The 27,545-nt window shown below is 48.6% G+C and overlaps 1 pseudogene; it reads left to right on the forward strand.

Annotated features, from left to right (window-relative positions):
* The first annotated feature begins 1,547 nt into the window (after positions 1-1,547).
* Positions 1,548-27,545, forward strand: part of LOC135538627 (potassium voltage-gated channel subfamily H member 3-like) — a 39,040-nt pseudogene continuing 13,042 nt past the window's right edge.

Raw genomic sequence — 27,545 nt, forward strand, 5'->3', positions numbered from 1 at the left:
TGGACAGCCCAGTACATCACTGGGGCTGAGCTCCCTGCCATCCAAGACCTCTATATATTCTTTATGTCATCTCGCTCTCTCGCTCTCATGCTTCCAACTGCTGGATGAGGCAGCATTGTAATATCAAGCATAATAATCTCTTCCATTGACTTCAAATCAGGAGCCACATGCCTCAGTGTACCAGTGCTTCTGAATGTCTGTCTATAAACACAGCACAGTATCTTCTTCTTCTCTCTTCCCGTGATACCTTACTGTTGGTGGCTCCTGGATTGACAGATCTCTAGGTCTTGGTGTTCAAGTCCAAGGCAAATGAGATGGATACCACAGAAATAATCTGTGATAATCCATTCATGTGCAGAGATAGGAATGGATTATAGCAGATTATCTTGTAGCGTCCTGTCCATCTCATTGAGTATGGACATTACTAGGATCACCTGTTGTCATGGTTACTAAGGTGGGGTAGTCATTGAGTATGGATGAGATCAGATGGGAACCACAGCTGTGCAGCAACTTTAGATATTACTCGGATCACCTCTTTTCATTGTAGCTGAGGTGGGGTAGTCATTGTTTTTATCCCCATCAGAGATTAAAAGCATTACATTTTTGGCCATTTCTTTCTCTCCCTCTCTCTTTCCCCTCCCTCCCTCCCTCCCTCCCTCCCTCCCTCCCTCCCTCCCTCCCTCCCTCCCTCCCTCCCTCCCTCCCTCCCTCCCTCCCTCCCTCCCTCCCTCCCTCCCTCCCTCCCTCCCTCCCTCCCTCCCTCCCTCCCTCCCTCCCTCCCTCTCTATATTATACACATTCTTCACAGTGAGTGCCCCAGTCCTACATATCCTATTTCTGTAAAGGACTCAACATCTCCTGCAGAGTGAATTGTTCTCCTGTAGAGCCCCTAAAGCCTACTAATCAAACAACTAAATTACCCATAGAAATATTTAAGAGGGCGTATCTCCGTCAAGCGCCAGGCAGCGCCACTCAAATCCCCCTACCACCCTTGACTCAAACAGGAACTGCATGTATATGTAATTGATGTCTTGACTTCATTCATGCATGAATTAACACAGTTCTGTTTGTTGCCTTTGGCCCCTGATGCCCTTAATTTAAGCCAAGCTATGTGATTTGTTAGGTTTGCTCTTTCATTCCCATACTCAGCCAGAGACCCGGCTTGGAGCAAAAACACAGCCTCATCGCCCTTACCATCACAAAGACTCACAAGGTCTTGCAAGTAATCCAGAGAGAAATATGATTCAACTTCTATACAAAGTTCAAAGGAGCTCTCTTTGATGTTCTTTATCCCAAATAGCATTTGAAACTCGTCCCGTCTGTCTGTCTTTCTCTCTCTCTCCCTCTCTCTCACTCTCTCTCTCTCTCTTTCTCTCTCTCCCTCTCTCTCTCTCTCTCTCTCTCTCTTTCTCTCTCTCTCCCTCTCTCTCTCTCTCTCACTCTCTCTCTCTCTCTCAGACAGTAACTTTGTCCTGGGTAACGCCCAGGTGCAGTCGCTCTACCCCATCGTCTACTGCTCGGACGGCTTCTGCGAGCTGACCGGCTTCGCCCGCGGTGAGCTGATGCAAAAGAGCTGCAGGTGTCACTTCCTGTACGGCTCGGACACCAGCGAGAGCCTAACCACTCAGATCCAAAAGGCTCTGGACGAGCGGCAGGAATTTAAGACTGAGTGCATCCTGTACAAGAAGGGGGGTAAGGAAGGGAACCATCTGGGTTCTAGTTGTCAGAGATTAGTCAGTGGTCTGGTTAGACTTTCTCCACAGGTCCCTCAAGGGGTTTCTATGGCTTTTTCTCAAATGCATCTCTTCCCCTTCATCATAGTCATTAGTCTACTTGCTCAGTTGTTTCAGATAATTGCAGATGAAGGAGAGGACAGATGATCAAGGCCATTGAGACAGAGCCTATATGTTTTACTCCTCTCTGACCTATGGTTGTCTGTGTGTCTGTCTGTATCTCAGGAGAGCAGTTCTGGTGTCTGCTGGACATAGTGCCCATCAAGAATGAGAAGGGAGAGGTGGTGCTGTTTCTGGTCTCCCACAAGGACATCACAGAGACCAGGAAGGACCAGCAGGACCAGGGGGACCATGGACAAGACTCAGACACTGGTGAGGGAGGGAGGGAGGTTCAGATGAAGGGAAAATGGGAGAGAGGGGTTGGAGGGAGAGGGATTGACAGTTACCTGATGAACAATGAATAAGCTAATTACAGTACATCAAAAGGATCTTGTCTCCCTCCACCCCCACCCCTCGGCCTTGTCTCTCCCTCCACCCCCACCCCTCGGCCTGCCGGTCCCCAGACGAGGAGACGGGTCTGGAGGTGCACCAGATCACCCGCCCCCCAGGCTTTGACCACAACCGCCGGCGTAGTCGGGCCGTACTCTACCAGTTGTCTGGCCACTTGCAGAAACAGGACAAGAGCAAACTCAAGATCAACAATGTGAGTACACTGTAACACATGGATGGACATTTGCAGTTAGCTACTGGAATTATATAGAACTGTAAAGAGCGATGCATTATGGGGGGTCTGTTAGAGCTCTGCGTCGCACGACACATCCCCGTATCACCCAGTTAGCAACATGTTTGTCCTATACATCTCACGTCATCCTATCATCACTCTTATATTCTCCAATACAGCCCATATCTCATCCTATCAACACTCTTATATTGTCCAATACAGCCCATATCTCATCCTATCAACACTCTTATATTGTCCAATACAGCCCATATCTCATCCTATCAACACTCTTATATTGTCCAATACAGCCCATATCTCATCCTATCAACACTCTTATATTGTCCAATACAGCCCATATCTCATCCTATCAACACTCTTATATTGTCCAATACAGCCCATATCTCATCCTATCAACACTCTTATATTGTCCAATACAGCCCATATCTCATCCTATCAACACTTATATTGTCCAATACAGCCCATATCTCACCCTATCAACACTCTTATAGTGTCCAATACAGCCCATATAAGCACCTATAAACATCAAACCACCACTCCTATGGGTAATCACTTCCTCAACATTTCAATGGCGAAGGTGCATAAAGATGTAGGAATTCAGACAATGACGTCATTGTTTTTAGCACTACCCACATAGTTTTTAAACATACGGTGCCCCATATGGTCACACAATTTACTTTTAGTTTTTTTTCCAAACTGCCATCGTCTTGGAGCTAGAATTTTTTTAAACATTTTTAATTCCACCTTTATTTAACCAGGTGGGTTAGTTGAGGTAGATAGATGGGCTGTTTACAGATGGGCTATGCACAGGTGCAGTGATCTGTGAGCTGTTCTGACAGCTGGTGCTTAAAGCTAGTGAGGGAGATATGAGTCTCCAGCTTTAGTGATTTTTGCAGTTCGTTCCAGTCATTGGCAGCAGAGAACTGGAAGGAAAGGTGACCAAAGGAGGAATTGGCTTTGGGGGTGACCAGTGAGATATACCTGCTGGAGCGCGTGCTATGAGTAGGTGCTGCTAGCAGAGATTTGTAGATAACCTGTAGCCAGTGGGTTTGGCGACGAGTATGAAGCGAGGGCCAACCAACGAGAGTGTACAGGTCGCAGTGATGGGTAGTATATGGGGCTTTGGTGACAAAACGGATGGCACTGTGATAGACTGCATCCAATTTGTTGAGTCGAGTGTTGGAGGCTATTTTATAGATGACATCGCCAAAGTCGAGGTTCGGTAGGATGGTCAGTTTTACGAGGGTATGTTTGGCAGCATGAGTGAAGGATGCTTTGTTGCGATATAGGAAGCCGATTCTAGATTTTATTTTGGATTGGATATGCTTAATGTGAGTCTGGAAGGAGAGTTAACAGTCTAACCAGACACCTATGTGTTTGTAGTTGTCCATGTATTCTAAGTCAGAGCCTTCCAGAGTAGTAATGCTGGACGGGCGGGCAGGTGCGGGCAGTGATCGATTGAATAGCATGCATTTAGTTTTACTTGCATTTAAGAGCAGTTGGAGGCCACGGAAGGAGAGCTGTATGGCATTGAAGCTTCTCTGGAGGTTAGTTAACACAGTGTCCAAAGAGGGGCCAGAAGTATACAGAATGGTGTCGTCTGCGTAGAGGTGGATCAGAGAATCACCAGCAGCAAGAGCGACATCATTGATGTATACAGAGAAGAGAGTCGGCCCGAGAATTGAACCCTGTGGCACCCCCATAGAGACTGCCAGAGGTCTGGACATCAGGCCCTCCGATTTGACACACTGAACTCTATCAGAGAAGTAGTTGGTAAACCAGGCGAGGCAATCATTTAAGAAACCAAGGCTGTCGAGTCTGCCAGTAAGAATGTGGGGATTGACAGAGTCGAAAGCTTTGGCCAGGTCGAAGAATATGGCTTCACAGTAAGGTCTCTTATCAATGGCGGTTATGATGTCGTTTAGGACCTTGAGCGTGGCTGAGGTGCACCCATGACCAGCTCTGAAACCAGATTGCGTAGCGGAGAAGGTACGGTGGGATTCTAAATGGTCGGTAATCTGTTTGTTAACTTGGCTTTTGAAGACCTTTGAAAGATAGATATAGGGTAGGATAGATATAGGTCTGTAGCAGTTTGGGTCTACAGTGTCACCCCCTTTGAAGAGGGGGATGACCCGCGGCAGCTTTCCAGTAACATTCTGGGATAGATATAGGTCTGTAGCAGTTTGGGTCTAGAGTGTCACCCCGTTTTGAAGAGGGGGATGACCGCGGCAGCTCTCCAGTCTTTGGGGATCTCAGACGATACGAAAGAGAGGTTGAATGGGATCATAATAACCCTTTTGTTAGTAGCCGTGGTTCAAGATCTGTTTGTGCTGTATATCTAACTCCTATGATCATTATCTGGCCGTTGGGTGACTGGCTCTGGGATCGGTCTTGTTCGTAAGGATAAACCCTTCAGTCATGGACTTACTTAATTACATAGGCCCATCCCTCCGTTGGGAGCAGAGGTCATCAGGGCTTCTGTCCATCTCACTCTGTTCTTTGCCGTCTTCTCCAGATCCTTTCATCCTATACCGGTTATTTCTGTTCTGGGCCGTCTTCTCCAGATCCTTCCATCCTATACCGGTTCTTTCTGTTCTTGGCCGTCTTCTCCAGATCCTTCCATCCTATACCGGTTCTTTCTGTTCTCGGCCGTCTTCTCCAGATCCTTCCATCCTATACCGGTTCTTTCTGTTCTCGGCCGTCTTCTCCAGATCCTTCCGTCCTATACCGGTTCTTTCTGTTCTCGGCCGTCTTCTCCAGATCCTTCCGTCCTATACCGGTTCTTTCTGTTCTTGGCCGTCTTCTCCAGATCCTTCCGTCCTATACCGGTTCTTTCTGTTCTCGGCCGTCTTCTCCAGATCCTTCCGTCCTATACCGGTTCTTTCTGTTCTGGGCCGTCTTCTCCAGATCCTTCCGTCCTATACCGGTTCTTTCTGTTCTTGGCCGTCTTCTCCAGATCCTTCCATCCTATACCGGTTCTTTCTGTTCTTGGCCGTCTTCTCCAGATCCTTCCATCCTATACCGGTTTCTTTCTGTTCTGGGCCGTCTTCTCTAGATCCTTCCATCCTATACCGGTTCTTTCTGTATCTGTCTCAAGATCCCACATGGTCTTTATTCATTCAGTGTATCATTTTTATTTACCTCTATTATAATGTCTTGGTGTTTGCCTTCGTGTTGTTATGATGTGTCATTTTCTTCTCCAGAGTATGTTTGGGGCGACCACCAACCCCATCCCTGAGTACAAGGTGGCTGCCACCCCAAAGTCTCGCTTCATCCTGCTACACTATGGGACCTTCAAGGCGGGCTGGGATTGGCTGATCCTCCTGGCCACTTTCTATGTGGCCATCACCGTGCCCTATAACGTTTGCTTCACCGTGGTGGAGGGGCGGGACGAGGGGGGTGGCTCCGGGGCTCGCAACCCCCCCAGTTACAGCGACATCTTGGTGGAGATTCTGTTCATCATTGGTAAGAGTGAAAAAACCCACCCTCACCCTACCCCAGAATGTTACCCCACCCTCACCCTACCCCAGAACGTTACCCCACCCTCACCCCCACCCCAGAATGTTACCCCACACTCACCCTACCCCAGTATGTTACCCCACCCCCCTCCCAGTATGTTAACCTACCCTCACCCTACCCCAGTATGTTACGCACCCCCCCAGTATGTTACCCCCCCAGTATGTTACCCCACCCTCATCCCCCCAGTATTTTACCCCACCCTCACCCTACCCCAGTATGTTACCCCACCCTCACCCCTGCCCCAGAACGTTTCCCCACCCTCACCCCCCCCCCCAGTATGTTACCCCACCCTCATCCCTACCCCAGAATGTTACCTCACCCTACCCCAGTATGTTACACCACCCTCACCCCTACCCCAGTATGTTACCCCACCCTCACCCTACCCCAGTATGTTAGCCCACCCTCACCCTACCCCAGAATGTTACCCCACCCTCACCCTACCCCAGTATGTTACTCCACCCTCACCCCACCCCAGTATGTTACCCCACTCTCACCCTACCCCAGAATGTTACCCCTCCCACCCCAGAATGTTACCCTACCCACACCCCAGAATGTTACCCCTCCCACACCCATACCCCAGAATGTTACCCCTCCCACCCCAGAATGTTACCCCTCCCACCCCAGAATGTTACCCTACCCACACCCCAGAATGTTACCCCTCCCACCCCAGAATGTTACCCTACCCACACCCCAGAATGTTACCCCTCCCACACCCCAGAATGTTACCCCTCCACACCCCAGAATGTTACCCCTCCACACCCCAGAATATTACCCCTCCAACACCCCAGAATGTTACCCCTTCACACCCCAGAATGTTACCCTACCCACACCCCAGAATGTTACCCCTCCCACACCCCAGAATGTTACCCCTCCACACCCCAGAATGTTACCCATCCCACACCCCAGAATGTTACCCCTCCCACCCCAGAATGTTACCCCTCCCACCCCAGAATGTTACCCCTCCCACACCCCAGAATGTTACCCCTCCCACCCCAGAATGTTACCCCACCCACACCCCAGAATGTTACTCCTCCACACCCCAGAATGTTACCCCTCCCACACCCCAGAATGTTACCCCTCCCACACCCCAGAATGTTACCCCCCCACACCCCAGAATGTTACCCCTCCACACCCCAGAATGTTACCCCTCCCACCCCAGAATGTTACTCCTCCACACCCCAGAATGTTACCCCTCCCACACCCCAGAATGTTACCCCCCCACACCCCAGAATGTTACCCCTCCCACACCCCAGAATGTTACTCCTCCCACACCCCAGAATGTTACCCCTCCCACACCCCAGAATGTTACCCCCCCACACCCCAGAATGTTACCCCTCCCACACCCCAGAATGTTACTCCTCCCACACCCCAGAATGTTACCCCTCCCACACCCCAGAATGTTACCCCTCCCACACCCCAGAATGTTACCCCTCCCACACCCCAGAATGTTACCCCTCCCACACCCCAGAATGTTACCCCTCCCACACCCCAGAATGTTACCCCACCCACACCCCAGAATGTTACCCCTCCACACCCCAGAATGTTACCCCTCCCACACCCCAGAATGTTACCCCTCCCACACCCCAGAATGTTACCCTACCCACATCCCAGAATGTTACCCCTCCCACACCCCAGAATGTTACCCCTCCCACACCCCAGAATGTTACCCCACCCACACCCCAGAATGTTACCCCTCCACACCCCAGAATGTTACCCTACCCACATCCCAGAATGTTACCCCTCCCACACCCCAGAATGTTACCCCTCCCACACCCCAGAATGTTACCCCTCCCACACCCCAGAATGTTACCCCTCCCACACCCCAGAATGTTACCCCCCACACCCCAGAATGTTACCCCTCCACACCCCAGAATGTTACCCTTCCACACCCCAGAATGTTACCCTACCCACATCCCAGAATGTTACCCCTCCCACACCCCAGAATGTTACCCCCCACACCCCAGAATGTTACCCCTCCCACACCCCAGAATGTTACCCCTCCCACACCCCAGAATGTTACCCCCCCACACCCCAGAATGTTACCCCTCCCACACCCCAGAATGTTACCCCTCCCACACCCCAGAATGTTACCCCTCCCACACCCCAGAATGTTACCCCTCCCACATGTCAGAATGTTACCCCTTCACACCCCAGAATGTTACCCCTCCACACCCCAGAATGTTACCCCTCCACACCCCAGAATGTTACCCCTCCACACCCCAGAATGTTACCCTTCCACACCCCAGAATGTTACCCCTCCACACCCCAGAATGTTACCCCCCACACCCCAGAATGTTACCCCTCCCACACCCCAGAATGTTACCCTCCCACACCCCAGAATGTTACCCATCCCACACCCCAGAATGTTACCCCTCCCACACCCCAGAATGTTACCCCCCACACCCCAGAATGTTACCCTCCCACACCCCAGAATGTTACCCCCACACCCCAGAATGTTACCCCTCCACACCCCAGAATGTTACCCCTCCACACCCCAGAATGTTACCCTTCCACACCCCAGAATGTTACCCCTCCACACCCCAGAATGTTACCCCTCCACACCCCAGAATGTTACCCCTCCCACCCCCCAGAATGTTACCCCTCCTGTAACAGAGCGATGATTCAGCTGAAGACTTCTGTTCTCTCCCAGAGATAATGCCTAGGCTTTAACATTCAGATTACAACCGGGGCAACATTGTGGGCAGGCTAACACACTCTTGTGGCCCTGGAGACATGGGTTCAACCCCGCAGTCGCTCACACACCCATTGATTTAATAAACAATTGCATCATTCACTTCGCGATCATCATAACAGCCAATATTAATCCACATCCCATTAACATCCAAGGCACTTTCTCATCTAATTAACATCCAGCCAATCGTTTGAGGAGATCAATGAGCACTGTTTACTGTGAGGGATTATGGTTATAATAACTAATAACTATAATAACTAAAAAGCTTCCTCTGTCACCCAGCAGGCACCACTGGTTGCAATGTCACGTCATGGTTAAGTTGTATACTGATTGTTTCCGTTCTTTTTGATGTCCCATTTAGGGTTGCAAAATTCAGCAAACTTTCCCCAAATTCCCAGATCTTCCAGAAGTCTGGGATGAAGGATTCCAGATTTCCTGCTTATTCCTTTCCGTGTCGAGGAGTCTTCCAGCCGGCATTTATGGAAAGCTGTGAATTTTGGGAATTACCCGAAAAATACTGTAAATGATGTTTTCAACAGTGGAGGCTGCTGAGGGGAGGACGGCTCATAATAATGGCTGGAACGGAGTCAATGGAATGGTATCAACCACATGGAAACCACGTCTTTGACTTGTTTGATGCCATTCCATTGACTCCGTTCCAGCCACTATTATGAGCCGTCCTCCCCTCAGCCTCCACTGGTTTTCTAATGGTTGTAATCTCATTTATCTGACAAGATAACAGCCAAAATTCTATGTCTTTCCCAGACATATTGATGTTGACATGAAAATAAATGTCTTAACCTGGTTGTAATCTGACATCTCTACAACCGATTTATGACCAGGAACAACGTCATTATGACGTCCCATGCCAAATGTTGCTTGCTGGGTTGAATGATGGTTGAATGATCCCACTTCGGAGCGATCCTTCTTAACTGCTGTCTGTGTGTCCTCTGTTGTGTTTTTTATTGGTGTTCTATGTGTTGGCTGGTCCAATTGAAATGTCCCCTTTGTCCTATTCTATCTCACCATGTGTTTTCTGTGACAGACATTGCACTGAACTTCCGCACCACCTATGTGAGTACGACGGGTCAGGTGGTTTATGAAGCCCGCTCTATCTTTGTACACTACGCCACCTCCTGGCTGTTTGTTGACCTGATCGCCGCCCTGCCCTTTGACCTGCTCTACGCCTTCAATATCAGCGTGGTGGGTGTGCGGCACGTTCCCGCAACGCAGGCATGCACAGACACATGAGAAGACACACACAGATATACAAGCATACATACTTTACACACACACACACACACACACACACACACACACACACACACACACACACACACACACACACACACACACACACACACACACACACACACACACACACACACACACACACACAGTACCAGTCAAAAGTTTGGACACACCTACTCACTCAAGGGTTTTTCTTTAGTTTGACTATTTTCTACATTGTAGTATTGAAGACATCAACACTATGAAATAACACATATGGCATCATGTAGTAACCAAAAAAGTGTTAAATAAATTCAAATATTTTTGAGATTATTCAAAGTAGCCACCCCTTTGCCTTGATGACAGCTTTGCACACTCTCGGCATTCTCTCAACCAGCTTCATGAGGAATGCTTTTCCAACAGTCTTGAAGGTGTTCCCACATATGCTGAGCACTTGTTAGTGGCTTTCCCTTCACTCTGTGGTCCAACTCATCCCAAACCATCTCAATTGGGTTGAGGTCGGGTGATTGTGGAGGCTAGGTCATCTGATGCAGCACTCCATCACTCTCCTTCTGGTCAAATAGCTCTTACACAGCCTGGAGGTATGTTGGGTCATTATCCTGTTGAAAAACAAATGATAGTCCCACTAAGCCCAAACCAGATGGGTTGGCGTATCGCTGCAGAATGCTGTGGTAGCCATGCTGGTCTAATGTCCATTGCTTGTGATGTTTGGCCCAAGCAAGTCTCTTCTTCTTATTGGTGTCTTTGCAGCAATTCGACCATGAAGGCCTGATTCACGCAGTCTCCTCTCAACCGTTGATGTTGAGATGTGTATCTTACTTGAACTCTGTGAAGCGTTTATTTGGGCTGCAATCTGAGGTGCTAATGAAACCTACCCTCTGCAGCAGAGGTAACTCTGGGGCTTCCTTTCCTGTGGCGGTCCTCATGAGAGCCAGTGGCATCATATAGCTTGATGGTTTTTGCAACATCACTTGAAGAAACTTCTTGCCATTTTCCACATTGACTGACCTTCATGTCTTAAAGTAATGATGGACTGTCATTTCTCTTTGCTCATTTGAGCTGTTCTTGCCATAATATGGGCTTGGTCTTTTACCCGATAGGGCTATCTTCTGTATACCCCCCCTACCTTGTCACAACACAACTGATTTGCTTAAACTCATTAAGAATGAAAGACATTCCACAAATGTACTTTTAACAAGACACACCTGTTAATTGAAATGCATTCCAGGTGACTAGCTCATGAAGCTGGTTGAGAGAATGCAAACAGTGTGCAAAGCTGTCATCAAGGCAAAGGGTGGCTATTTGAATCTCAAATCTCAAATATATCTTCATTTGTTTAACCCTTTGTTGGTTACTACATGATTCCATATGTGTTATTTCATAGTTTTGATGTCTTCACTATTATTCTACAATGTAGAAAATAGTACAAATCAAGAAAAACACTTGAATGAGTAGGTGTGTCCAAACATTTGACTGGTACTGTACATAGAAACACACTCGCAGAATGGTGACTGATCACTTTGTTCTTTGGCCAAAGGGCTTCATAGAGACATGGGGGTGCAGCCAGCCAGGGACTGGGGTGTGTCTGTCTGTGTGTGAGAATAGGTCATGTTTGTGTGAGACGTATTGAGCCGTCAGTCACACCGAGTCTCCCCAGGCTTTAATGGTGTCCAGTGATGTATCAATACCAGCCTCCTGCTGTGTCATCGATCCCCGAACCAAGAACACTTCTCACAACAACACCTCAAAGGCATCACTCAACTGTCAAACTTTCCAACTTTCAAGAACACACACACACACCTATGCGCACACACATCACACACACGCACTCTGTCAATACCAATGACCATTGACCTCTGCTTTCATGTCCCCTCCCTCCCCTCCTCTTCCCCTGTGCAGTACTTTGGGGTCCACCTGCTGAAGACAGTGCGGTTGCTGCGTCTCCTGAGGCTGCTCCAGAAGCTGGAGCGTTACTCTGAGTACAGCGCCGTGGTCCTCACCCTGCTCATGTCTACTTTCGCCCTGCTGGCCCACTGGATGGCCTGCGTCTGGTACTTCATCGGACGCAGGGAGATCGAGAGCAACAGCCTGAGCTCCTGGGATAATGGTGAGTAAACATGGCAACAAAATAATCACACACACACTCACACACACTAAATCCCTATTACATGGTATTTTATTGAGTTATTAGTCCAATGATAATGAAGAGCTATTGGGACATTGGATAGTTAGCAACTTCCCACACATGTAAAGACACAGTGTCTCCTTGATGGTAACTCCTCACATGTAAAGACACAGTTACTCCTTGATGGTAACTCCTCACATGTAAAGACACAGTTACTCCTTGACGGTAACTCCTCACATGTAAAGACACAGTTACTCCTTGATGGTAACTCCTCACATGTAAAGACACAGTGTCTCCTTGATGGTAACTCCTCACATGTAAAGACACAGTTACTCCTTGATGGTAACTCCTCACATGTAAAGACACAGTTACTCCTTGATGGTAACTCCTCACATGTAAAGACACAGTGTATCCTTGATGGTAACTCCTCACATGTAAAGACACAGTGTCTCCTTGATGGTAACTCCTCACATGTAAAGACACAGTGTCTCCTTGATGGTAACTCCTCACATGTAAAGACACAGTTACTCCTTGATGGTAACTCCTCACATGTAAAGACACAGTTACTCCTTGATGGTAACTCCTCACATGTAAAGACACAGTTACTCCTTGATGGTAACTCCTCACATGTAAAGACACAGTTACTCCTTGATGGTAACTCCTCACATGTAAAGACACAGTTACTCCTTGATGGTAACTCCTCACATGTAAAGACACAGTGTCTCCTTAATGGTAACTCCTCACATGTAAAGACACAGTGTCTCCTTAATGGTAACTCCTCACATGTAAAGACACAGTTACTCCTTGATGGTAACTCCTCACATGTAAAGACACAGTTACTCCTTGATGGTAACTCCTCACATGTAAAGACACAGTGTATCCTTAATGGTAACTCCTCACATGTAAAGACACAGTGTCTTGATGGTAACTCCACACATGTAAAGACACAGTTACTCCTTGATGGTAACTCCTCACATGTAAAGACACAGTGTCTTGATGGTAACTCCACACATGTAAAGACACAGTTACTCCTTGATGGTAACTCCTCACATGTAAAGACACAGTTACTCCTTGATGGTAACTCCTCACATGTAAAGACACAGTTACTCCTTGATGGTAACTCCTCACATGTAAAGACACAGTTACTCCTTGATGGTAACTCCTCACATGTAAAGACACAGTTACTCCTTGATGGTAACTCCTCACATGTAAAGACACAGTGTCTCCTTAATGGTAACTCCTCACATGTAAAGACACAGTGTCTCCTTAATGGTAACTCCTCACATGTAAAGACACAGTTACTCCTTGATGGTAACTCCTCACATGTAAAGACACAGTTACTCCTTGATGGTAACTCCTCACATGTAAAGACACAGTGTCTCCTTAATGGTAACTCCTCACATGTAAAGACACAGTGTCTTGATGGTAACTCCACACATGTAAAGACACAGTTACTCCTTGATGGTAACTCCTCACATGTAAAGACACAGTTACTCCTTGATGGTAACTCCTCACATGTAAAGACACAGTTACTCCTTGATGGTAACTCCACACATGTAAAGACACAGTGTCTCCTTGATGGTAACTCCTCACATGTAAAGACACAGTTACTCCTTGATGGTAACTCCTCACATGTAAAGACACAGTTACTCCTTGATGGTAACTCCTCACATGTAAAGACACAGTGTCTCCTTGATGGTAACACCTCACATGTAAAGACACAGTTACTCCTTGATGGTAACTCCTCACATGTAAAGACAGTTACTCCTCGATGGTAACTTCTCACATGTAAAGACACAGTGTCTCCTTGATGGTAACTCCTCACATGTAAAGACACAGTTACTCCTTGATGGTAACTCCTCACATGTAAAGACAGTGTCTCCTTGATGGTAACTCCTCACATGTAAAGACACAGTGTCTCCTTGATGGTAACTCCTCACATGTAAAGACACAGTGTCTTGATGGTAACTCCTCACATGTAAAGACACAGTTAGTCCTTGATGGTAACTCCTCACATGTAAAGACACAGTTACTCCTTGATGGTAACTCCTCACATGTAAAGACACAGTGTCTCCTTAATGGTAACTCCTCACATGTAAAGACACAGTGTCTCCTTAATGGTAACTCCTCACATGTAAAGACACAGTGTCTCCTTAATGGTAACTCCTCACATGTAAAGACACAGTTACTCCTTGATGGTAACTCCTCACATGTAAAGACACAGTTACTCCTTGATGGTAACTCCTCACATGTAAAGACACAGTGTCTCCTTAATGGTAACTCCTCACATGTAAAGACACAGTGTCTTGATGGTAACTCCACACATGTAAAGACACAGTTACTCCTTGATGGTAACTCCTCACATGTAAAGACACAGTTACTCCTTGATGGTAACTCCTCACATGTAAAGACACAGTTACTCCTTGATGGTAAGTCCACACATGTAAAGACACAGTGTCTCCTTGATGGTAACTCCTCACATGTAAAGACACAGTTACTCCTTGATGGTAACTCCTCACATGTAAAGACACAGTTACTCCTTGATGGTAACTCCTCACATGTAAAGACACAGTGTCTCCTTGATGGTAACTCCTCACATGTAAAGACACAGTTACTCCTTGATGGTAACTCCTCACATGTAAAGACACAGTTACTCCTTGATGGTAACTCCTCACATGTAAAGACACAGTTACTCCTTGATGGTAACTCCTCACATGTAAAGACACAGTGTCTCCTTGATGGTAACTCCTCACATGTAAAGACACAGTTACTCCTTGATGGTAACTCCTCACATGTAAAGACAGTTACTCCTTGATGGTAACTTCTCACATGTAAAGACACAGTGTCTCCTTGATGGTAACTCCTCACATGTAAAGACACAGTTACTCCTTGATGGTAACTCCTCACATGTAAAGACACAGTTAGTCCTTGATGGTAACTCCTCACATGTAAAGACACATTGTCTCCTTGATGGTAACTCCTCACATGTAAAGACACAGTGTCTTGATGGTAACTCCTCACATGTAAAGACACAGTTACTCCTTGATGGTAACTCCTCACATGTAAAGACACAGTTACTCCTTGATGGTAACTCCTCACATGTAAAGACACAGTTACTCCTTAATGGTAACTCCTCACATGTAAAGACACAGTGTCTCCTTAATGGTAACTCCTCACATGTAAAGACACAGTTACTCCTTGATGGTAACTCCTCACATGTAAATACACAGTTACTCCTTGATGGTAACTCCTCACATGTAAAGACACAGTGTCTCCTTAATGGTAACTCCTCACATGTAAAGACACAGTGTCTTGATGGTAACTCCACACATGTAAAGACACAGTTACTCCTTGATGGTAACTCCTCACATGTAAAGACACAGTGTCTTGATGGTAACTCCACACATGTAAAGACACAGTTACTCCTTGATGGTAACTCCTCACATGTAAAGACACAGTTACTCCTTGATGGTAACTCCTCACATGTAAAGACACAGTGTCTCCTTGATGGTAACTCCTCACATGTAAAGACACAGTTACTCCTTGTTGGTAACTCCTCACATGTAAAGACACAGTTACTCCTTGATGTTAACTCCTCACATGTAAAGACACAGTGTCTCCTTAATGGTAACTCCTCACATGTAAAGACACAGTGTCTCCTTAATGGTAACTCCTCACATGTAAAGACACAGTTACTCCTTGATGGTAACTCCTCACATGTAAAGACACAGTTACTCCTTGATGGTAACTCCTCACATGTAAAGACACAGTTACTCCTTAATGGTAACTCCTCACATGTAAAGACACAGTGTCTTGATGGTAACTCCACACATGTAAAGACACAGTTACTCCTTGATGGTAACTCCTCACATGTAAAGACACAGTTACTCCTTGATGGTAACTCCTCACATGTAAAGACACAGTTACTCCTTGATGGTAACTCCACACATGTAAAGACACAGTGTCTTGATGGTAACTCCTCACATGTAAAGACACAGTTACTCCTTGATGGTAACTCCTCACATGTAAAGACACATTGTCTCCTTGATGGTAACTCCTCACATGTAAAGACACAGTTACTCCTTGATGTTAACTCCTCACATGTAAAGACACAGTTACTCCTTGATGGTAACTCCTCACATGTAAAGACACAGTTACTCCTTGATGGTAACTCCTCACATGTAAAGACACAGTTACTCCTTGATGGTAACTCCTCACATGTAAAGACAGTGTCTCCTTGATGGTAACTCCTCACATGTAAAGACACAGTTACTCCTTGATGGTAACTCCTCACATGTAAAGACACAGTTACTCCTTGATGGTAACTCCTCACATGTAAAGACACAGTTACTCCTTGATGGTAACTCCTCACATGTAAAGGCAGTTACTCCTTGATGGTAACTCCTCACATGTAAAGACACAGTGTCTTGATGGTAACTCCTCACATGTAAAGACACAGTGTCTCCTTGATGGTAACTCCACACATATAAAGACACAGTTACTCCTTGATGGTAACTCCTCACATGTAAAGACACAGTTACTCCTTGATGGTAACTCCTCACATGTAAAGACACAGTGTCTCCTTGATGGTAACTCCTCACATGTAAAGACACAGTTACTCCTTGATGGTAACTCCTCACATGTAAAGACACAGTTACTCCTTGATGGTAACTCCTCACATGTAAAGACACAGTTACTCCTTGATGGTAACTCCTCACATGTAAAGACACAGTTACTCCTTGATGGTAACTCCTCACATGTAAAGACACAGTTACTCCTTGATGGTAACTCCACACATGTAAAGACACAGTTACTCCTTGATGGTAACTCCTCACATGTAAAGACATAGTGACTCCTTGATGGTAACTCCTCACATGTAAAGACACAGTTACTCCTTGATGGTAACTCCTCACATGTAAAGACACAGTTACTCCTTGATGGTAACTCCTCACATGTAAAGACACAGTTACTCCTTGATGGTAACTCCTCACATGTAAAGACACAGTGTCTTGATGGTAACTCCTCACATGTAAAGACACAGTGTCTCCTTGATGGTAACTCCACACATGTAAAGACACAGTTACTCCTTGATGGTAACTCCTCACATGTAAAGACACAGTGTCTCCTTGATGGTAACTCCACACATGTAAAGACACAGTGTCTCCTTGATGGTAACTCCTCACATGTAAAGACACAGTGTCTCCTTGATGGTAACTCCAGCAGTGTTGAGCTGTTTGTCCAGCCCTGATTCCAGAATGACAATATCCAACGACAAGACTTTGGAAAGCTGTTTAGTATTTTCTACAGTTATATATTAGCATCACGTAGCCAGCAACATGACCTTGTTACAAACAATAATCAGTTTGTGCTCTTCCATACATATGACTCCATCCTACTCTCCCTTTCTATTCTCCTGTCCTCTGTCTGTCAGTTAGCTGGTCCTCTGTCTGTCAGTTAGCTGGTCCTCTGTCTGTCAGTTAGCTGGTCCTCTGTCTGTCAGTTAGCTGGTCCTCTGTCTGTCAGTTAGCAGCCAACCACTGTATTCTGTGTGTGTGTGTGTGTGTGTGTGTGTGTGTGTGTGTGTGTGTGTGTGTGTGTGTGTGTGTGTGTGTGTGTGTGTGTGTGTGTGTGTGTGTGTGTGTGTGTGTGTGTGTGTGTGTGTGTCTGCAATACTGTCCTCAATCACCCCGAGGCTACATGTACCTTAATATCACCTCAGACTCACAGACACCAGGATATCAGACGTGGGTTCAAATAGTATTTGAAATCATTCAATTACTTTGAGCATTTGCTTTAGCCTGGCTGGAGTGTCGGACGAATGGAGTTTGCACTTTTGTGACTATTCTATTGGTTCCGTTGCACATGGTAAGCTCAATCAAGCACAGCCAAAGTATTTTAAATGATTCAAATAGTATTTGAAACCAAGGAACAGTGCACACTAGTCAAAGGGCTAGAGAATTGGGATGCAGACAGGGTGTCTGAGGGGTTTATTGGAAGGTAGAAGATGGAGAGAAGATGGAGGGCTGGGAGAGACAGCAGACCATGTTCTCTCTCTCTCTCTCTCTCTCTCTCTCTCTCTCTCTCTCTCTCTCTCTGTCTCTGTCTCTGTCTCTCTCTCTCTCTCTCTCTCTCTCTCTCTCTGTCTCTGTCTCTCTCTGTCTCTCTCTGTCTCTCTCTGTCTCTCTCTGTCTCTCTCTGTCTCTCTCTGTCTCTCTGTCTCTCTGTCTCCACATGATAATCACAGCTCTGTGAGATTCAGGTGTCGTACAGAACATACTTCAACACCATGGACAGGGTCTGCATACAGAACATACTGCAGCACCATGGACAGCGTCTGCATACAGAACATACTGCAGCACCATGGACAGCGTCTGCATACAGAACATACTACAGCACCATGGACAGGGTCTGCATACAGAACATACTGCAGCACCATGGACAGGGTCTGCATACAGAACATACTGCAGCACCACGGACAGGGTCTGCATACAGAACATACTGCAGCACCACGGACAGGGTCTGCATACAGAACATACTGCAGCACCACGGACAGGGTCTGCATACAGAACATACTGCAGCACCATGGACAGGGTCTGCATACAGAACATACTGCAGCACCATGGACAGGGTCTGCATACAGAACATACTGCAGCACCATGGACACGGTCTGCATACAGAACATACTGCAGCACCATGGACAGGGTCTGCATACAGAACATACTGCAGCACCATGGACAGTGTCTGCATACAGAACATATTGCTGCACCATGGACAGGGTCTGCATACAGAACATACTGCAGCACCATGGACAGGGTCTGCATACAGAACATACTGCAGCACCATGGACAGGGTCTGCATACAGAACATACTGCAGCACCATGGACAGGGTCTGCATACAGAACATACTGCAGCACCATGGACAGGGTCTGCATACATACTGCTGCACCATGGACAGGGTCTGCATACAGAACATACTGCAGCACCATGGACAGGGTCTGCATACAGAACATACTGCAGCACCATGGACAGGGTCTGCATACAGAACATACTGCAGCACCATGGACAGGGTCTGCATACAGAACATACTGCAGCACCATGGACAGGGTCTGCATACAGAACATACTGCAGCACCATGGACAGGGTCTGCATACAGAACATACTGCTGCACCATGGACAGGGTCTGCATACAGAACATACTGCTGCACCATGGACAGGGTCTGCATACAGAACATACTGCAGTACCATGGACAGGGTCTGCATACAGAACATACTTCAGTACCATGGACAGGGTCTGCATACAGAACATACTGCTGCACCATATACAACTCCAGGGACTCGAGAGACAGTGCTGTCTGGCTCTGCATGTACAGGATAAATGAGCACTGAATAAGAAGTCAGTATCAACTGACCACTGCACTCAAGGCACGGATGTGCACACACACACACACACATACAAACACACACACACACACACACACACACACACACACACACACACACACACACACACACACACAAATAATCACTGTGTCCTTTGGGTCCGTGGTGTCTGGTTCACATGTTAATGCAGCAATCTACTTAAAGGTCTTTAAGTAACTGCAGGAGAATTTGCATTACTGTGACATTTCTACTAAGTGATATAAATATTAACACTGTTCTCTAATCTCCCCAGGCTGGCTTCATGAACTGGCAAAACGTCTCGACACCCCTTACTTCCTGTCACCTTTAACCTCGTTCCTCGGAGTCACTGATTCACTGCACACTTCTAGAACGAATGGGTTGGCAGCCAATTACAATCACTGGAACACATCAGGGTCAGAGCCGATTGGACAGGATTTCTCCTCCTCATTCAGCTCCGGCCAATGGAACGTCAGCGAGGCGGGGCGGAGCCAGGTGAATGGCTCAGGGGTCTCGGGGGCGGCGCTAGGAGGCGGGCCGTCTGTGAGGAGCTCCTACGTGACGTCTCTGTACTTCGCTCTGAGCAGTCTGACCAGCGTGGGCTTCGGAAACGTCTCAGCCAACACCGACTCAGAGAAGATCTTCTCCATCTGCACCATGCTCATAGGAGGTGAGACATGCTGACTCACTGTTAGGAGGTGAGACACGCTGACTCAGTGTTAGGAGGTGAGACACTGACTCACTGTTAGGAGGTGAGACACTGACTCACTGTTAGGAGGTGAGACACATCGACTCACTGTTAGGAGGTGAGACACTCTGACTCAGTGTTAGGAGGTGAGACACTCTGACTCAGTGTTAGGAGGTGAGACACACTGACTCACTGTTAGGAGGTGAGACACATCGACTCACTTTTAGGAGCTGAGACACTGACTCACTGTTAGGAGGTGAGACACTCTGACTCAGTGTTAGGAGGTGAGACACACTGACTCAGTGTTAGGAGGTGAGACACTGACTCACTGTTAGGTGAGACACTCTGACTCAGTGTTAGGAGGTGAGACACACTGACTCAGTGTTAGGAGGTGAGACACACTGACTCATTGTTAGGAGGTGAGCCACTGACTCACTGTTAGGTGAGACACTCTGACTCAGTGTTAGGAGGTGAGACACACTGACTCAGTGTTAGGAGGTGAGACACACTGACTCAGTGTTAGGAGGTGAGACACTGACTCACTGTTAGGAGGTGAGACACTCTGACTCAGTGTTAGGAGGTGAGACACACTGACTCAGTGTTAGGAGGTGAGACACTGACTCACTGTTAGGAGGTGAGACACTCTGACTCAGTGTTAGGAGGTGAGACACACTGACTCAGTGTTAGGAGGTGAGACACTGACTCACTGTTAGGTGAGACACTCTGACTCAGTGTTAGGAGGTGAGACACACTGACTCAGTGTTAGGAGGTGAGACACACTGACTCACTGTTAGGAGGTGAAACACACTGACTCAGTGTTAGGAGGTGAGACACACTGACTCAGTGTGAGGAGGTGAGACACACTGACTCAGTGTGAGGAGGTGAGACACATCAACTCACTGTTAGGAAGTGAGACACTCTGACTCACTGTTAGGAGGTGAGACACTCTGACTCAGTGTTAGGAGGTGAGACACTCTGACTCAGTGTTAGGAGGTGAGACACACTGACTCAGTGTTAGGAGGTGAGACACACTGACTCAGTGTGAGGAGGTGAGACACACTGACTCAGTGTGAGGAGGTGAGACACACTGACTCACTGTTAGGAGGTGAGACACACTGACTCACTGTTAGGAGGTGAGACACACTGACTCAGTGTGAGGAGGTGAGACACACTGACTCAGTGTTAGGAGGTGAGACACACTGACTCAGTGTGAGGAGGTGAGACACACTGACTCAGTGTGAGGAGGTGAGACACATCGACTCACTGTTAGGAGGTGAGACACTCTGACTCACTGTTAGGAGGTGAGACACATCGACTCACTGTTAGGAGGTGAGACACTCTGACTCAGTGTTAGGAGGTGAGACACTCTGACTCAGTGTTAGGAGGTGAGACACACTGACTCAGTGTTAGGAGGTGAGACACACTGACTCACTGTTAGGAGGTGAGACACACTGACTCAGTGTTAGGAGTTGAGACACTGACTCACTGTTAGGAGGTGAGACACTCTGACTCAGTGTTAGGAGGTGAGACACACTGACTCAGTGTTAGGAGGTGAGACACTGACTCACTGTTAGGAGGTGAGACACTCTGACTCAGTGTTAGGAGGTGAGACACACTGACTCAGTGTTAGGAGGTGAGACACTGACTCACTGTTAGGTGAGACACTCTGACTCAGTGTTAGGAGGTGAGACACACTGACTCAGTGTTAGGAGGTGAGACACACTGACTCATTGTTAGGAGGTGAGCCACTGACTCACTGTTAGGTGAGACACTCTGACTCAGTGTTAGGAGGTGAGACACACTGACTCAGTGTTAGGAGGTGAGACACACTGACTCAGTGTTAGGAGGTGAGACACTGACTCACTGTTAGGAGGTGAGACACTGACTCAGTGTTAGGAGGTGAGACACACTGACTCAGTGTTAGGAGGTGAGACACACTGACTCAGTGTTAGGAGGTGAGACACTGACTCACTGTTAGGTGGTGAGACACACTGACTCAGTGTGAGGAGGTGAGACACTGACTCAGTGTTAGGAGGTGAGACACACTGACTCAGTGTTAGGAGGTGAGACACTGACTCACTGTTTGGAGGTGAGACACACTGACTCAGTGTTAGGAGGTGAGACACTGACTCACTGTTAGGTGGTGAGACACACTGACTCAGTGTTAGGAGGTGAGACACACTGGCCTAGTGTTTCGGTGGCTAGCATGAAGCATTAGATTGACGGTCCCTCCCACAACGAAAGTTTATCACATCTCTGCCTTCCTGCCTTGTGGTTCTGTAAACACTATCAGCGCACTTGGTCAAGCACAAGTATGAGCCCTAAATCATGGCCCCCAGCCCTGGCACCATGGCAACCCCATCCCATAACTACTGTGTTCTCAGATTGCCCATCCAAGGCAGGGAGGAGACAGGGAGGGTCACGTTGGTGGGACGTTATATAAACCTTAACCTTTCCATCTAATTCTGACACAGAGTTCAACCACATCAGCAGGAATGTTTACCAGGGTTGGTTCAACCAAACTCAATCATATATCAACACACGTCTGATGTTGGCGTAATGTTGACATGATGTTGAGGTTATGTTGAGGTGATGTTGAGGTTATGTTGAGGTGATGTTGAGGTAATGTTGATGTGATATTGACGTGATGTTGATGTGATGGTGATGTTGAGGTTATGTTGAGGTGATTTTGGGTTGATGTTGAGGTGATGTTGAGGTTATGTTGATGTGATGTTGAGGTGATGTTGACGTGATGTTGACATGATGTTGATGTGATGTTGACATGATGTTGATGTGATGTTGACGTGATGTTGACGTGATGTTGACATGATGTTGAGGTGATGTTGATGTGATGTTAACGTGATGTTGACGTGATGTTGACGTGATGTTGAGGTTATGTTGACATGATGTTGACGTGATGTTGATGTGATGTTGACGTGATGTTGACATGATGTTGAGGTGATGTTGACGTGATGTTGAGGTGATGTTGATGTGATGTTGACATGATGTTGACGTGATGTTGAGGTGATGTTGATGTGATATTGACGTGATGTTGACGTGATGTTGACATGATGTTGAGGTGATGTTGATGTGATGTTAACGTGATGTTGACGTGATGTTGACGTGATGTTGAGGTTATGTTGACATGATGTTGACGTGATGTTGATGTGATGTTGACGTGATGTTGACATGATGTTGAGGTGATGTTGACGTGATGTTGAGGTGATGTTGATGTGATGTTGACATGATGTTGACGTGATGTTGAGGTGATGTTGATGTGATATTGACGTGATGTTGACGTGATGTTGACATGATGTTGAGGTGATGTTGATGTGACTTAAATGTAAAATGTAATGTTGACGTGATGTTGACGTGATGTTGAGGTTATGTTGACATGATGTTGACGTGATGTTGATGTGATGTTGACGTGATGTTGACGTGTTGTTGACGTGATGTTGACATGATGTTGAGGTGATGTTGAGGTGATGTTGATGTGATGTTGACTTCAGGTCTGTAGCTAGTAGGAGGCCAGTGGTCCACACACAGACGACAGATTGGAAGAGGTCTGACAGCAAAATAAATATGTTGAGAGTTAGAATCCTCTCATGCTCAGCTTGCTCTATGATTAACTGAGGATTGCCTCCCAAAACAGTCTAGTGTCAGGGACACACCGTGACATGTCACTATGGCAACGGAGGCAGCTGGGCAGAGCAGGATGCCAGTTATGAAGCACTTTGATGCCAAGATTGTGCCAGTCTGAGCCCTGGAAAGGGTTGCAACTCAGACCACATCCTTAGAGATTACTGTAGAAAACAAGAATGGATGGATGGAGGGGAATGGATGGATGGATGGATGGATGGATGGAGGGAGGGATGGAGGACGGATGAATCGAGGGAGGGAGGGAGGGAGGGATGAATCGAGGGAGGGAGGGAGGGTGGGATGAAGGAGGGAGGGAGGGTGGATGGATGGAGGGAGGGTAGGATGAAGGAGGGATGGAGGGAGGGATGGAGGGTGGGATTGAGGAATGGATAGAGGGAGGGCAGGAGGGTGGATGGCTCTATGAATGAATCCACTAACTGTTCACCAATATCAATTGTCCAGTAATTGATCAACAATTCCATCAAATTAGCACTGTGCTGAACCAGTGAAGACAATCAACCACTCTTCCACCTCTCCCTCTCCCTCTCCCTCTCAACCCCTCCACCCCTCTCCCTCTCCAACCCCTCCACCCCTCTCCCTCTCCCTCTCCACCCCTCTCCCTCTCCAACCCCTCCACCCCTTTTCCTCTCCACCCCTCCCTCTCCACCCATCTTCCTCTCCACCCCTCCCTCTCCACCCCTCCACCTCTCCCCCTCCACCTCTCCCTCTCCCTCTCCACCCCTCCCTCTCCACCCCTCCACCTCTCCCCCTCCCTCTCCACCCCCCTCTCTCCCTCTCCACCCCTCCACCCCTCCACCTCTCCCCCTCCCACTCTCCCCTCCCTCTCCAACCCCTCCCTCTCCACCCCTCCACCTCTCCCCCTCCACCTCTCCCTCTCCCTCTCCACCCCTCCCTCTCCACCCCTCCACCTCTCCCCCTCCCTCTCCACCCCCCTCTCTCCCTCTCCACCCCCTCCACCCCTCCACCTCTCCCCTCCCACTCTCCACCCCTCCCTCTCCACCCCCTCTCTCCCTCTCCACCCCTCCACCTCTCCCCTCCCACTCTCCCCCTCCCTCTCCAACCCCCTCCCTCTCCACCCCTCCACCTCTCCCCCTCCACCTCTCCCCCTCCCTCTCCACCCCTCCCTCTCCACCCCTCCACCTCTCCCCTCCCTCTCCACCCCCCCCCTCTCCCTCTCCACCCCTCCACCCCCTCCACCTCTCCCCCTCCCACTCTCCACCCCTCCCTCTCCACCCCCCCTCTCTCCCTCTCTCCACCCCTCCACCCCTCCACCTCTCCCCCTCCCACTCTCCCCCTCCCTCTCCAACCCCCTCCCTCTCCACCCCTCCACCTCTCCCCCTCCACCTCTCCCTCTCCCTCTCCACCCCTCCCTCTCCACCCCTCCACCTCTCCCCCTCCCTCTCCACCCCCCCCTCTCTCCCTCTCCACCCCTCCACCCCTCCACCTCTCCCCCTCCCACTCTCCACCCCTCCCTCTCCACCCCCCCCTCTCTCCCTCTCCACCCCTCCACCTCTCCTTCTCCACCCTTCCACCTCTCCCCCAGCCCTGATGCATGCTGTGGTATTCGGTAACGTGACAGCCATCATCCAGAGGATGTACTCTCGGCGCTCCCTCTACCACACACGTACCAAGGACCTGAAGGACTTTATCCGGGTCCACGGGCTCCCCAAGGCCCTGGAACAACGCATGATGGAGTGCTTCCAGACCACCTGGTCCGTGAACAACGGCATCGACGTCAGCGAGGTGCGCTACCAGGTTTTATGATCTGACCTCAGGCTGTGAACAGGTCAAAGGTTTCAATCTGTCCATGTCATTTTAGCTTACGGCCATACAGATTTTGTATCCAAAATAGATTTCCTATGGGCCGTTCTGGCTCACACAATGCTAACTTACTTATTAAAGTAGATTTAGCCAATGGTTATTCTATGAGGTTAATACATTGAATGAGGAAGTGAAAAAGTTTACATTTGTTCAACTTTGATGGATAGAATAGTAGACAGATGTGGAATGTGTTCTTTATTCATCTCTCCTTTCCTCTCCTCTTCTTTCCTCTCCTCTCCTCTTCTCTTCTCTCCTCTTCTCTCTTCTCCTCTTCTCTCCTCTTCTCTTTTCTCCTTTCCTCTCTCCTTCCATCTCTTATCTTCTCTCCTCTCCCCCGCTCTCACTCTTCTCTCCTCTCCTCTCTCCTTCCATCTCTTATATTCTCTCCTCTCCCCCGCTCTCACTCTCCTCTCCTCTCCTTTCTCCTCTCCTCTCCTCTCCTCTCCTTTCTCCTCTCCTCTCCTCTCCTCTCCTTTCTCCTCTCCTCTCCTCTCCTCTCCTCTCCTCTCTCCTACCGTAGCTGTTGAAAGACTTCCCAGATGAGTTGAGGGCAGACATCGCCATGCACCTGAACAAGGAGCTGCTGCAGCTGTCTCTGTTTGAGTCGGCCAGTAGGGGGTGTCTGCGCTCCCTGTCCCTCATCATCAAGACGTCGTTCTGCGCCCCGGGGGAGTATCTCATCCGCCAGGGAGACGCCCTGCAGGCCATCTACTTTGTCTGCTCTGGGTCCATGGAGGTGCTGAAGGACAACACTGTGCTGGCTATACTGGGTAGGGGACTGGCAGTGTGTGGGGGGGGTGGGTCTACTTTGTCTGCTCTGGGTCCATGGAGGTGCTGAAGGACAACACTGTGCTGGCTATACTGGGTAGGGGACTGGCAGTGTGTGTGTGGGGGGGGGATGGGTCTACTTTGTCTGCTCTGGGTCCATGGAGGTGCTGAAGGACAACACGGTGCTGGCTATACTGGGTAGGGGACTGGCAGTGTGTGTGTGGGGGGGGGATGGGTCTACTTTGTCTGCTCTGGGTCCATGGAGGTGCTGAAGGACAACACGGTGCTGGCTATACTGGGTAGGGGACTGGCAGTGTGTGTGTGGGGGGGGGGATGGGTCTACTTTGTCTGCTCTGGGTCCATGGAGGTGCTGAAGGACAACACGGTGCTGGCTATACTGGGTAGGGGACTGGCAGTGTGTGTGGGGGGATGGGTCTACTTTGTCTGCTCTGGGTCCATGGAGGTGCTGAAGGACAACACGGTGCTGGCTATACTGGGTAGGGGACTGGCAGTGTGTGGGGGGGGGATGGGTCTACTTTGTCTGCTCTGGGTCCATGGAGGTGCTGAAGGACAACACGGTGCTGGCTATACTGGGTAGGGGACTGGCAGTGTGTGTGGGGGGGGGGATGGGTCTACTTTGTCTGCTCTGGGTCCATGGAGGTGCTGAAGGACAACACGGTGCTGGCTATACTGGGTAGGGGACTGGCAGTGTGTGTGTGGGGGGATGGGTCTACTTTGTCTGCTCTGGGTCCATGGAGGTGCTGAAGGACAACACGGTGCTGGCTATACTGGGTAGGGGACTGGCAGTGTGTGTGGGGGGGATGGGTCTACTTTGTCTGCTCTGGGTCCATGGAGGTGCTGAAGGACAACACGGTGCTGGCTATACTGGGTAGGGGACTGGCAGTGTGTGTGGGGGGGGTGGGTCTGCTTTGTCTGCTCTGGGTCCATGGAGGTGCTGAAGGACAACACAGTGCTGGCTATACTGGGTAGGGGACTGGCAGTGTGTGTGGGGGGATGGGTCTACTTTGTCTGCTCTGGGCCCATGGAGGTGCTGAAGGACAACACGGTGCTGGCTATACTGGGTAGGGGACTGGCAGTGTGTGTGTGGGGGGATGGGTCTACTTTGTCTGCTCTGGGTCCATGGAGGTGCT

The sequence above is a fragment of the Oncorhynchus masou genome, unplaced genomic scaffold (genome assembly GCF_036934945.1).
Source record: "Oncorhynchus masou masou isolate Uvic2021 unplaced genomic scaffold, UVic_Omas_1.1 unplaced_scaffold_992, whole genome shotgun sequence".
In the NCBI taxonomy this organism is placed as follows: domain Eukaryota; kingdom Metazoa; phylum Chordata; class Actinopteri; order Salmoniformes; family Salmonidae; genus Oncorhynchus; species Oncorhynchus masou.